Source organism: Parasteatoda tepidariorum, chromosome 10 (genome assembly GCF_043381705.1).
Source record: "Parasteatoda tepidariorum isolate YZ-2023 chromosome 10, CAS_Ptep_4.0, whole genome shotgun sequence".
Lineage (NCBI taxonomy): Eukaryota > Metazoa > Arthropoda > Arachnida > Araneae > Theridiidae > Parasteatoda > Parasteatoda tepidariorum.
The window spans coordinates 6635749-6648759 of NC_092213.1; the positions used below are offsets into that span (position 1 = coordinate 6635749).

Here is a 13011-nt window from a genome sequence, read left to right on the forward strand (position 1 = left end):
ATGAGTGTTTGTTTCGTTTTGATCGTTTCTACCCACGTTTGTTTCATTTTCATTTGTCCGTTTCGGAGTAGAAGATATTGCCTTTACAAGGTATTTGTCCATCTTACATTAATGGGCAAAAAATTTGAACTTCTTACATGGAGAAACCTTAACTACGGTAAACACGTGGTTGCAGAGAAATGCGTTCTGAAAGAGGTTTCGTGGTTCGGAGGGATGGTGTTCTGTTGTTCTTAAAGGTTCTGAACAATACTGGTAAATAGGGAAGCTAGATAATGGGCAGATGTTGAAAATAATGAAAGATCCAGGAAGAAAAATGTAACGGATTTTATTCTAAATGGCGCAATGAGAAATTTTTTTCAAAATGCGAGAAATTCGCGAATTTTGAAATTGGTTTATAGAATGCGCGAATTTCTCGCGGTAATCATTTTTTAATGCGAGAAAAGAAAAAAATATGCGAGATTCTCGCGTTCTCGCGCTGTAGTGAAAACACTGGATCCGAACTTCGGATTCCGAAAATTGGAGTTAAAAGGTTTTTGGAAAGCTAATGAGCTATCGTTTAAATATACATAATAAAAGAAATCGAAATTTTCGTCGAAATTGTTGATTTCTACAGTTGAATTTGACAGTTGAATTCCCTAAGATTTTCTGAAAGAAAATTAATCTGAATTTACATATACATTACATTATCAGAGATAATAATACTCTTAAATATTTTTCTTCCTCAAATTATTTGGACCAGATCCTTGGGTATGGCGAAACGAATATAATACGACCCCCTACTCAATCACACTAATAGTTCGACTTGGAATATTTGGATGGGGGGGTTCACGCCTTCCAATCCCATCAGGTTGAAAAGTGCTCCTGCTGTACCCAAAGGCTCTTGAACTTCACCTCAAACAGCAAAACTCTGATTTTGACAGGTCCTGAAGGCTTTGATTGTACCACCTATTAGCAGGTGATAGCCTACTTGAAAGGAACCATTCGTCCAGAAATGCGTATAAGTATTTTATAAAAAGAATCATTTTTGATGTTCGACAACGGATTCTGACATGCCACAAACGAGGATTGAGATATTTGACACGGACACCCCGAAATTTCTGGTTGGTGTTAAGCTAGCTCAACTTTTACCAGAAGTCAATGTCTCTTTTTGTGGGTACATAAAGAAGCATATATATATTTTTTTATTATTGTCATAGGATATTTTTCGAGTTTTTATTACCCACGAAGAAAGTGTTTGATTGTTTTTGCTCAAAATATTCTCCAATTTCAGAAATATTTTAATCTTTTTTTTTTTTTTCATGAGATTAACTTCTTTGTGATTTTGTGACTCCATGAGAAATCTTACTAATTTATCTTCCAACGTAAATTTACTTGTAATTCCTTTTTTTAAAAAAAATAATAATGCGTCGATGCAGCTCATTGCATTGTAAGGTGAATATACTCTCTTATCAAATGTATGTTTTGAGGCGAGAAAAAAAAACATATTCTATGTGTGTTAGTTTTTGGTGAATAACATTTCTTAAATACTTTTTTTAAATAATCATTTAAAGATTCTAAAATTTCTTAACTCTAACTAATTGAAGCAAAGGTGGTGCAAAGTAAGTTTTTCAGATATAATGACCATAGCAGCGTAACAGTAAACCAGGGCAGTTTCGGGATTTCATTAAATTATATTTTTCACCCTGGCAAGTTCGTGAACGGAACAATTAATAATACAATTATTCCCTAATTAAGGGGACCTTCCCCTCCCTACCAAACTCAGCCGTGGAAAGGGTGGAGACGTGGAGGAAAAATTCTAAATTCTTTTTATTTTAATTTTCGCAAATACACTGATGATGAAGGATTTTTACTGTATTTGACAGTATTTTCCAATACATGTAAAATACAGTTTCACCGTCCAATCACAATTCGAGATATAAAGCGTGAGGTATTTTAGATTCTCCATTCATTTTAGATTCTCTATTCATGACAATACAATTCTGCATTCAACAGTTTTCGATAGGGAGTTGAATTCTACTGTTGCCTGTTTTTATACGTTTGATAAGTATATTTGTTTTTACACAATTGACATTAAAAGAATTTTTTAGCATCCTGCAAATCGATTTTCATTAGTTTTAAACTGCATTGAATAGATTTTAAAAAAATCTAAAATCTGAGCAACTTTAGTTTTAAATTACTTACACAAAACTACAAATTGCATCATTTTATTCTTTCAAATTTTTAGGAAAAATTCATAGAAGTTCTAAAAATTACCAAATACCTAATCTACACTGTTAATAACACTATCTACACTGTTGTTCAATCTAAACTTAAAGTAGTAAAACTGGCAACATTCTGTCCATTCAATTTACCTTACAGTTTACGGTAATAAATGTTTTTCACCTTTACGGTTTTGAAACCGTTTACAAACTAGTGTGACTTCAAAACCGTAAAAAAGAAATTTTACTGGACTCGGAGATAGTGGATCTACAAGAGATGCGTGATTATTCGATACATGAATGATTTACACGCAATGTGTAGATATTCTATAAGCGATGCATGATATTTTGATGCCTGAATGATTTTTAAGCAATTTATCTCTGATCTACAAACAATGAGAGATTGTTTGATGATTTATATGCAATACATTTCTGTTCTACAAGCAATGCAAAATTACTTGATACAAGAATGATTTATTAGCAATACATGGATATTTTATAAGCAGTGCATAACTATTTGATACCTGAATGACTTATAAGCAATGCATCTTTGTTCTACAACGATGCATAATTGTTTGATACATGAATGATATGCAATACATGAGTATTCTACAAGTGGTTCGTCATTGTTTCATACATTGATGATTTATAAGCAATGCATCTCAATTCGTCAAACGACGGTTTATTGTTTGTTGCAGAAATAATTTGTAAGCAATGCATAGTAGTTCTAAAAGTGATACGTGATTGTTTTGAGAGCGATTTACACTTTTGATTTTATTTTTAAATGCATCTCAGTTAAATGACACAAATTTGCAAATTTTTATTTTACATTAGATGTTTTGAGCAATCAGTTTTGAATATAAACAAGCCGAATCGCAAAATATTCCTATGAAATTGCATCTTTTTTCTACGAATCGTTCAAAAATATCACATAGAAGGTATCAACAATGTCCTTGAATATCGGCGACAAATGTCGACATCGAGTTTATCCAATGTCAAAAACCAGACTTTATCCCACTTGTAAAGCAACTGTAATCCTTCCACTTAACACATCTTCAAGATTTCCTGCTGAAGGCGGATTAGGAATCATCCATGTTATGAACTTGAACAGGAAATCCAACCAACAAGATTTCAATATTTTTCAAGTATGTTGTACTGCAGAAAACATGCTTTTATGGGTGCGAGTCCTTCATTTTATGTAAATAGCCAATTTAGCCAAAATGTATGTCAACTTGGCATAAAATATTCAAGAGGAATTTCCTGTTCGATTTTTATCAAATCTATTGAGTTGTTACAAAATAAGCCATTTTATATTCCGAAAAAAAGTTATCAGAATTTAGATTTATAAAAGTGTTTACTCTTATTTTCGGTTTGGAATATGCTGTTTTAAGTGCTTACATCACACTAAATCGTATTTAAGGAACGGTAATTTGTGCTGAGTTAACCCTTTTTCATCTAGCATTGCTTCTAAGCAATGGTCGGAAAAACTACATTTTCTTTATAGTTAACTGCAACTACTTTGTTACAATTGTTGTTAACTACAACTAACTACAATGACTACAAACTACTTTCAAAATGCAGCCACTACATCGCTACTTTTAGAAGACAAACTAAACTGGAGAATTTAATTTTCACCATTATTCAAATTGGTTTTGAACAAAAAAAATTGGCTTGGTTAAATATGAGGAAATATTAAGAAGTTTTAATTGATGTTATTCTAAAACCCTTTTTACGAATTTGTTCTTTTCACTTTCAAACTCCATTGCTTTTCTCGACAGTGATTTAATAAATTCTAGAAAATTATCAAATATATGTGATTTTAGTGATCAATGCTTTTTTATATCCTCGAAGAAATAAAGTTCTGTGAGAAGAACAAAAAAACTCACCATCCAGAATATCTTCTGACCTAATGATCGGATCTTCACGTTCTAGGACTCTATCTTAAAGGTTTGAGGGGGTGACAGCAAATATGCAAAAGAATTAATTCAGACGATATTTAAATTTACGAAATTGGACACAAAAACGTTCTTTATAGTTCCTGTGAAATCGAATTTTAAAAATGTCAGATACTTAAAATTTGATTTCTCAGGAACAATTCGACCGATTTTGCACTGATTTTTCCGATCATCCGGCGTAGATCTTATTAACGCTCGACCACAGAGGCATTCTCATTGCATACGTTGACGGGCCTGAGAAGGATTTACATCGATCAGATTCAAAAAAAAATTTGCGTTTGAACATTGTTTCTTTAATAAACTAACGTTAAAAGTAGTTGACAAACTACTGTTTTTCTGTATCGCACTACTCACTACATTATTTCTTTCAAAAAGTAGCGCACTGCACTACGAACTACGGATAAAAGTAGTGCGCTACTGCAGTTTCGCTACTTGTAGCGAGCTACTTCCAACCGCTGCTTCTAAGCAACAAGATTTTCTTAAACAGTCAAACAAGTTTTTTACGTGTGTGAAGGAATTTTTCCGTTATAACCGAGCGCTTATAAAAAATGGGTTCGTGAAAAAATCATAAAAGCTCATACATGCTTGCTAAGTTATAAGTACACTAAGAAAAAAAAAGTTTTTTCAAAACTTCCAGAATATGGTAAAAATTATAGTGTTTTTGCCTCTATGGGAACACCCAAAAGCTGGGTAATTTTCACCGAAGCTCTTTGGTAACAATTTTGGTAAAATTATTAAATATATCTATATTAATATCTATGTTAAATCTATATATTTATATCCATATATCTATATTAATATCTATGATAAATCTATATATTTATATCCATATATCTATATTAATACCTATTTTTACGTCTATATTAACTATTTATAAAATATAATTTTTTAACTTGTGATAAATTTGGTAAATGTTGTAAAATTTGATAATTTTATTACGTTAACGTAGAGCATGGCATAAAAAACAATTATTCGATCAAATTTACTCATCAGTTTTGTATTTTTTACTGATTGTTTAGTAATAAAAACTATAATTTCTGATAAACCATTACCATATGAACGGAAAAATTTACCAAATTTATGGTTTAAAAACCGTATACAGCAAACTCTCGATATCTCAAAGTTGAAAGGACGCTTAAAAAATTTCGAGATAGCGAGTTTTCGAGATTCGTGTCTCTACTTTTTAAAACAACTACGCAAGTTCAGAACTAAATGTGTTCTAAAAGGTATAAAAATATATTCTAAAATATCTAAACATTAGAGTCATGAAACATCAGAATAACTACTATTAAATATGCATGTAATGATAGTTGACTATAAGTTTAAATACATACTACTAAACTAAACTAAACTAAACTCAGTGACGTGACAGCTCAAAGAGGGCCAAGGCCTATTGTGCCCATCTCAGTTTTCTTGACCTTGGGCTCTGGGGTGCAGGAGCAGATGTTCCGGTTAGGTGGTCAGCCGAACGCGGAATCCCCAATGTTTAGTTCTCAAGCATGCTTGGCACTCATTTATCGACCCACTGAAGGGATGAAAGGCTGAGTCAACCTTGCCCAGCCCGAGGATCGAACCCAGGAAATGATAATATTATTTTTAAAAGTAAGATAGAAATAATTATGCATTAAATAGAAAAGAATTGATTTAGAATGAACTAACATAGCGATTTTTCTGAAAATGTTCGACTTGTAACAACCTTCGACATAGGAATTCAAATTATTATTATGTGAATGTATAACGCCGAGGAAAAATATATTTTTTTAACACAACAAGGTCTTCGAGAGTATACTGTATTTTGATTTTATTAATCCGAATTATGGGTTGTTGTTTTTTTTTTACCAGAAATATCATTACAATACTGTGAGGTAATTTTACGAGATTTAAATTTTCCCCTTGTACAATACTTTCTTACTTTATTAATTTATTTATTTGTTTGTTTCTGTAGTTTATAAAAGAAAAAAGTTAACATGTTTTTTACTTAGAACTACTTTATTGTCTTTTTGTTGTGTTATTGTTTTTCAGAAAAGATTCATATGCTGAAAACTTACGTTGACATCAAAAAAGGAATTTTTCCAGAAGATATTAACACAGCTGCAGTATTACGTGACATTTTATGAATCACTGAAACTGGGTTTTGTTCGTTAAAAACGATCTATGTTCCAAAGCGATTAAACATGGTACCAACCAAGTATTTTCGATTTCTTGGTTAAAAAACTTGGTTTATCTTTTAACCAGGGTTCGGTATAAGCGAGTTCGATTGCATTTTTAAGAGAGTGGAAATTTTCTTTTTTAACTAATGTCTAGAAGCGGATTATCTGTTGTAATTTTCTCGTTTTTAAGATAAGAGCCCACGTATGGGAAGATCCGATCATTAGATCAAAAGTTATTGAGGGTGGTGTTCATTTTGAGCACTGTATAACAATAACCCTATTTTATTATAACAATTCAAATGGGAAATGGTTTTTTTCTCACTTGAATTAATATTTTTACATTTTCATAAGTTTCGTTGTAAATTGACCTGGTTATTATATCTGGCAAAATCTAATATGTCAGTTTATTTTATTTATTTATTTATTTATTTATTTTGTTACTTTTGATATCAACTCAAGCGAGCGTATAAAATAAAGATCTCGAGGGAGCAACATTTTTTTTTCAATAATGGATAAAATAAACATTATTTAAAGCAAAATGAGAGAGATAGCCGGGTGCGGTGTTAGTATCGACCAGCTGTTGGAATTATTCGAACCCTGTTTACATAATTAAAAAGCAAACTCTCGATCCCCTGAGCCACCACGACTCAATTATAAATATTATAAATATACCTTTGTAAGCCATTTAATGCTAAGTGCGCATTTTCTTATTTCCATGATTTTTTCTATTATTAATATTATTATGAATTTAATGCATAATAGCAAGAGCTGTTTTAATTTATAAGTAATTTTACATTAAAAACGTGTTTATTAATTTATTATTATTCCAGATAGTCAGACATTTTAAAAATATATAGTATAGTCAAATTTCTATATTTTTACTATATTATATTGTTTTTAAGTTGTTATTGTTTTCTATCTTTCAAAAGTATTCAGTTTTTAATCTGCAAGCAAAAGCATAGATATTTACATTAAATTAAGATAGTTCAAAAGAAAATTACACAAATATCTCAAATTTATCTTTCTGTCATTTTTCATTTCTAGAATATTAAGTAATTTCAATTTCCTAAACGAGAATCTCATTATAACGACAATTCCTTTTGATACCGTGTGTAAAGTGTCGTTATAACGGACTTTTACTGTATCATTCACGTGTCAAATATATAACAATTTGAAAGACATATATATTTTTTTTATCTCTTAAAAAAAAAAATTGTTTTGCTCTTTTACATTCTAGAAAATAATTTAAGTAGCAGCATGCGATCAATAGATAACACAGTTATTATTTATTTATTTCTGTTTGCATATTACTTCATTTTTATTTTTTGATTTTTGTCGTGAAAGAAAAACGAATTAGAAACAAGTTTTACTCTGAGGATTTTCCATCTTCGTCTTTCTGCTTCATTGTTTTGACCTACTATTTGTTTGTATTTTTCTTTACATAAAGGAAATAAAGCATGGATTGTAAGCGTTGGTGGTATAACGGTTAGCATAGCTGCCTTCCAAGCAGTTGACCCGGGTTCGACTCCCGGCCAACGCATGTCACTTTTTTCTTAACCATCAGTTTTATTATCTTAAGGGTTTATATCTTGAAGAAGGATGATTTATGAAAAGTCATACATTTTTTATTAATTTTAAAAAGAACAATTCAAATAGTATTTTGCTAACCTATTGAAAAATAAACATTTCCTTCCAAGGGACTTTCGTGCCCTCTTACGTCCGCATACATTTTTTAAGCTTTTATTATCGTCTTTTTTCGACTGCGAAATAACTTTTAGAATCGCCGATGAAAATATACGAATTTGACCGNTTTTTTTCTTCTATCTTTCAATAGTGTTCAATTTTTAATCTGCAAGCAAAAGCATAGATTAAATTAAGATAGTTCAAAAGAAAATTAAACAAATATCTCTATTTTATCTTTTTGTCTTTTTTTCATTTCTAGAATTTTAAGTAATTTCAATTTCCCAAACGAGAATCTCATTATAACGACCATTCCTTTTGATACCGTGTGTGAAGTGTCGTTATAACAAACTTTTACTGTATCATTCGCGTGTAAGATATATATCAATTTGAAAGACATATTTTTTTTATCTCTTAAAAAAAAAATTTTTTTTTTTTTTGCTCTTTTACATCCTAGAAAATAATTTAAGTTGCAGCATAAGATCAATAGATAACACAGTTGTTATTTATTTATTTCTGTTTGAATATTACTTCATTTTTATTTTTTTATTTAATCGGGAAAGAAAAACGAATTTGAAACAAGTTTTGTTCTGAAGATTTTCTTTCTTCACCTGTTGGAATCTTTCTTCTTCATTGTTTTGATCCAGTATTTGTTTGCATTTTTCTTTACGTAAAGGAAATAAAGCTCTGAAAGTAAGCGTTGGTGGTATAACGGTTAGCATAGCTGCCTTCCAAGCAGTTGACCCGGGTTCGACTCCCGGCCAACGCAGTGAATACTTTTTGGCACAATATTTTTTTGTTAAAATAATTAAATTAAATTGTTCAGTGTGCGCATTACAAACTGTATTCCCACAGTCCCTTTAACATTTAAAAGTCTATTTCTTTCTTTCATAAACTAAAATGTAGCAATTTATTCATAATCTCAATTACAGTTGAAGGTCTAACTGTAAAATAATAATAGGCCACATTTTCAATTATAAATATAAATAAAAAGTAAGAAACATTAAGATTTTTTAATTCGACACTAAGAAGTTTGTGCTCATAATGTTGTCATCCAGTAGAAACTTAACAAAATTGTAAACAACCTAACTAGAAACAATATCAAATAACCCTTCGGTGTAAAATATGTGACCTTTTAAAAGGAATACAGCTTATTGCCCCAATCCTTTCAACTGTAATGCTGTAAAGAATAATTGCTTATTATATCAATTTAAAATAATTGATTAATTCATTTAAATTTTGCCCAACTCTGGTGTTGATACAAGCATTCGTTTGTAAATTTACAAGTTGCTTCTTTTTAAGTACAATAAAGCTTATGAGAGATTTTCCTTCATAGTGGTACCCTCTCAATAAAGTATGTTCTTTGAACCAGACCTATTGTCCCTCATTTAGACAGCAGATAAAACTAAAAAAGTGATATTTAATTAAAAATTCAGGTTGATAGTTTTTTTAAAAAAAAACTTTTTTACCCGATCTTCTTCATAAAGCATATCTACTGGCATTCTTTCACCCACAAATAGTCAAGTAAATAATGCTTAAATTTATACACAATCACGCCGGACACCCAGTGGTACAAGCAGCCCTAAGGCATGTATTAATCCTCGGCGATCAGAAAGTATTTACAAGGTATAACCAGGTATAATTATAGTAATAATCATTAGAGCCGCGGTGGCAAAAAGGATAGAACAATCACCTTCCAATGAGGTGAACCGGGTTCAAATCCCAGCTAGGGCTGGTAAATACGAATTCTGCACCCGGCTCGCACTTACCACAGTGCTGACGAAAGATATCCTCAGTGGTAGACGGATCATGAGTTAGAATCCCCTTATCGTCAGGCTAGCCCTAGGATGTTTTCGTGGCTTCCTCTCCATGTAACACAAATGCGGGTTACTTCCATCAAGAAAGTCCTCCACGAAGGCAAATTTCTCCCAATATTTGATCCACGAGTTTCCTTGTCTTCTGGATTAGGTTCAAAATGACAAGACTACGGAGTTGAACATTATAAGTCGTGAGCCCCAAAAATTGGGTCGGCTGTTCAACGACGGTTGTAAAATAAAATGATTATTAGAAATAAGTAATTATTTATAATTTAATTGACCGCAAATATGAAAATAGTTATGAATGATAAAATTAGTAATATGATTGGCCGCCACGTTATTGGACCGAGTAAGTTCTAGTGCCATGTCGTTTATATGGCAGCATTGGTCCATTAAGGGTTAATGTAAGGATGCTCCATTTTTAGCATCGATAATAATCTGCACACGCCTTCGGGGAACTATCCGCCAGTTTTTGACGACACAACACATTCCTTATTATGACACAAACTCATAACACCTTTTTTTCTGATTAGTCGTTCTCATTCTTATTCGAAATTATTCTTATTCGTAATTATTCCTACTGGAAAATTTATAATTCTTATTCTTATTTGTAATTCTTACTCGCACCTATTCGTAATTTATTCTTATAAATTGCAAAATAAATAAAATCCAAAGCAAAATGTAAGAAAAAAAAAGGGGGGGAAGCCTCACTGACCGATATTCGCTTCTATATTTTAGAATTAACTATACTTATATTTATGTTTTCTTGTTCATTTCAAATGGTTATACATTTTAAGTTTAAAAAAATAAAAACTATCAGAACTTCTATATCTGAAAAAAAAATTTAAAAAAAACAAACGTTAACGTTTTAGTTGACATTATAGGACAAAATTAGGAGATTTCGCTACTAGCCACCGGTTACTTGCAGCATTTTTAATAGTAACTTTCTTCTAACATGTGGCAACTTTTTCAAAAATTGAATTCCATATTATAATAATTCTATATTTATTAAAAAAATAATAATAATAACAATAAAATACGCATTGGAAAATGCTACACTAACTCACAACACTTTATATTCTAATAACTCATTCTTATTCTCATTCGGAATTAATCTTATTCGTAATTGTTATTCGTATTCGTAATTATTCATGCTTGTAATTTTTATTCCTATTCTTATTTATAATTTTTACTCGTTCTTATTATTCTTATAACTCGTAAAATGAATAAAATCCGAAAGAAATTTTAAGAAAATGGGGAAGGAGAAGAATAACTGATATTCAAAATTAAGAATTAACTCTTTTCATATTTATGTTTTCTTATTCATTTTATGTGGCTAAATTTTAAGTTTAAAAACGAAAAACTATCAAACCTCTATTAGTGAAAAAAAAAACTGAACGGAAGTGTTTTAACTAACATTATAGAAGAAAATTGAGAGATATTGCTACATAGCATTTTAAATAGCAACATAGCATTTTTAATTGTTAATAGAAATAGAATTTTTAATAGTCACCTTGTATTTGACCAAGTGACCATCTTTTCAAAAGTTTCAAATTTTAACTCATAAAATAAATTGTTGATTTTTATAGTGTAAAGCATTTCTCAAATTATAATGAACATTTTAAGGCGCATTTTTAAAATGAAAAGGAAAATAGAAACAAAGGTAAAATAAAATAATTTTCAAAGTATTAAAAATTTAAAAAAACAAATTTACAAATTTAAGAATGCAAAATTAAAAAAATAACAATAAAGTACTCATTAGGTGCATTTTCGACAAAATAAAAAGTTGCTGCTGGCAGACAATTTTTTGAGCATCACTTAATAATTATAATAATCAGTGCTAATAATGATACTAATAATAATATTCAGTCATGATTTTAATATTAAGTTCATAATAATAATTGTAATAAGAATTTCTTTTAATATTCAATCTTCTTGTGGCCGGTTGCAAGCGTTAATTTTCCCTGTAACTAACATCACAAAAGTAACACTGATTCCTAAACATAAAAATTAATGAGACAAACATGTGCGCAGATTCACATTTTGACTTGAACTAGAAAGTCGTGATGAGGGGTGAAATACACACGTGTGCCCCTACCTCGCACGAAAAAAAAAATGAATAGAAAAAAACAAGAAGAGAGACTAAAAAAAACATAAACAAATAAGGTGCAGGGAGAAAATCATTAACGAAAAGTATTAAAAACAGTAATGATTTCGATCTGTACCGTTATTTCTTGAATAACAAAAAAAAAAGAGAGAGAGGGAAAAAAAAGGCCAGATGTAACTAACTGTTGATGTTTATCTACAATTAAATTTGATTTCAGAGAAACGAGCCAGAATTTCGTCTCATGATTTCAAAAAAGTAATTTCCTTGTTTCTTAATTTAGTGTGTTCATTAAATAAACGAAAAATATTTATTGCAAAACGAAAAAAAAAATTTAAAGACGATGTTTGTGTGTTACATAAGAATTATTAACATCTTATTGTATTATAATAGAAACTTTTTTCCTCTCAAAAAATAATTTTAAGAAGAAACAGATCTACTTCTTCGTTTTCGTTCGTGCGCTGAAAAGTCAATTTCATTAATTGCAAATTTTAGTAATTAAAAATTAATTTACTATAACTCTTTTTCAGTATTTAATTGAAAATTAACAAAGAATAACTCCTTCTCATTAAATAAGGAAAAATTAACTAATCTATATATATATTTCTCTTACACGGCGATAAAAAAAAGGCCTCATTACAACTCCCCGAATGGCAACGCTAGAATACCGACCAATGATTGCCGCTAAAAATGTCACATGCCAAATCTAGCTAAGATGGCTTAACATATAGCGCTTTTAAAAAAGGAAACTGAAATAACCAGGGAGAGCATAAGTTAGGCAGAAGTCTTTGTCGATAGATCTCTATTTTAGTTTTTTGTCGAAAGCGCTTTTTTTCACGAATTTATATATTACGAATTTATTTGACAATTTTTGATTTATATCACGAATTTATTTGTTTTACTAGAATTTATTTGTTTATGCAGGTTTTTCCATTGCAATTCACTTATTTCAATTTTTAATAGACTTAATTATAGCCAAAATTTTAACCTTTTTAAAGAGATATCAGTTTTAGAAATTTTATCTTAAGATTTTATACTATAGCACATTTCTAATAGGTTTAACGAATTACATGTCATTTATTTGAATTCAAATTTATTTTAATGACT

The 13011-nt window shown here is 30.1% G+C and overlaps 2 non-coding genes across 2 annotated transcripts; both read left to right on the plus strand.

Annotated features, from left to right (window-relative positions):
- Window positions 1-7771: 7771 nt before the first annotated feature.
- Window positions 7772-7843, plus strand: TRNAG-UCC (transfer RNA glycine (anticodon UCC)). Its single transcript has one exon. It is a non-coding gene; the product is annotated as a tRNA-Gly (tRNA).
- An 837-nt stretch (window positions 7844-8680) lies between these two features.
- TRNAG-UCC (transfer RNA glycine (anticodon UCC)) lies at window positions 8681-8752 on the plus strand. The gene has a single exon. It is a non-coding gene; the product is annotated as a tRNA-Gly (tRNA).
- The last annotated feature ends 4259 nt before the right edge of the window (window positions 8753-13011 follow it).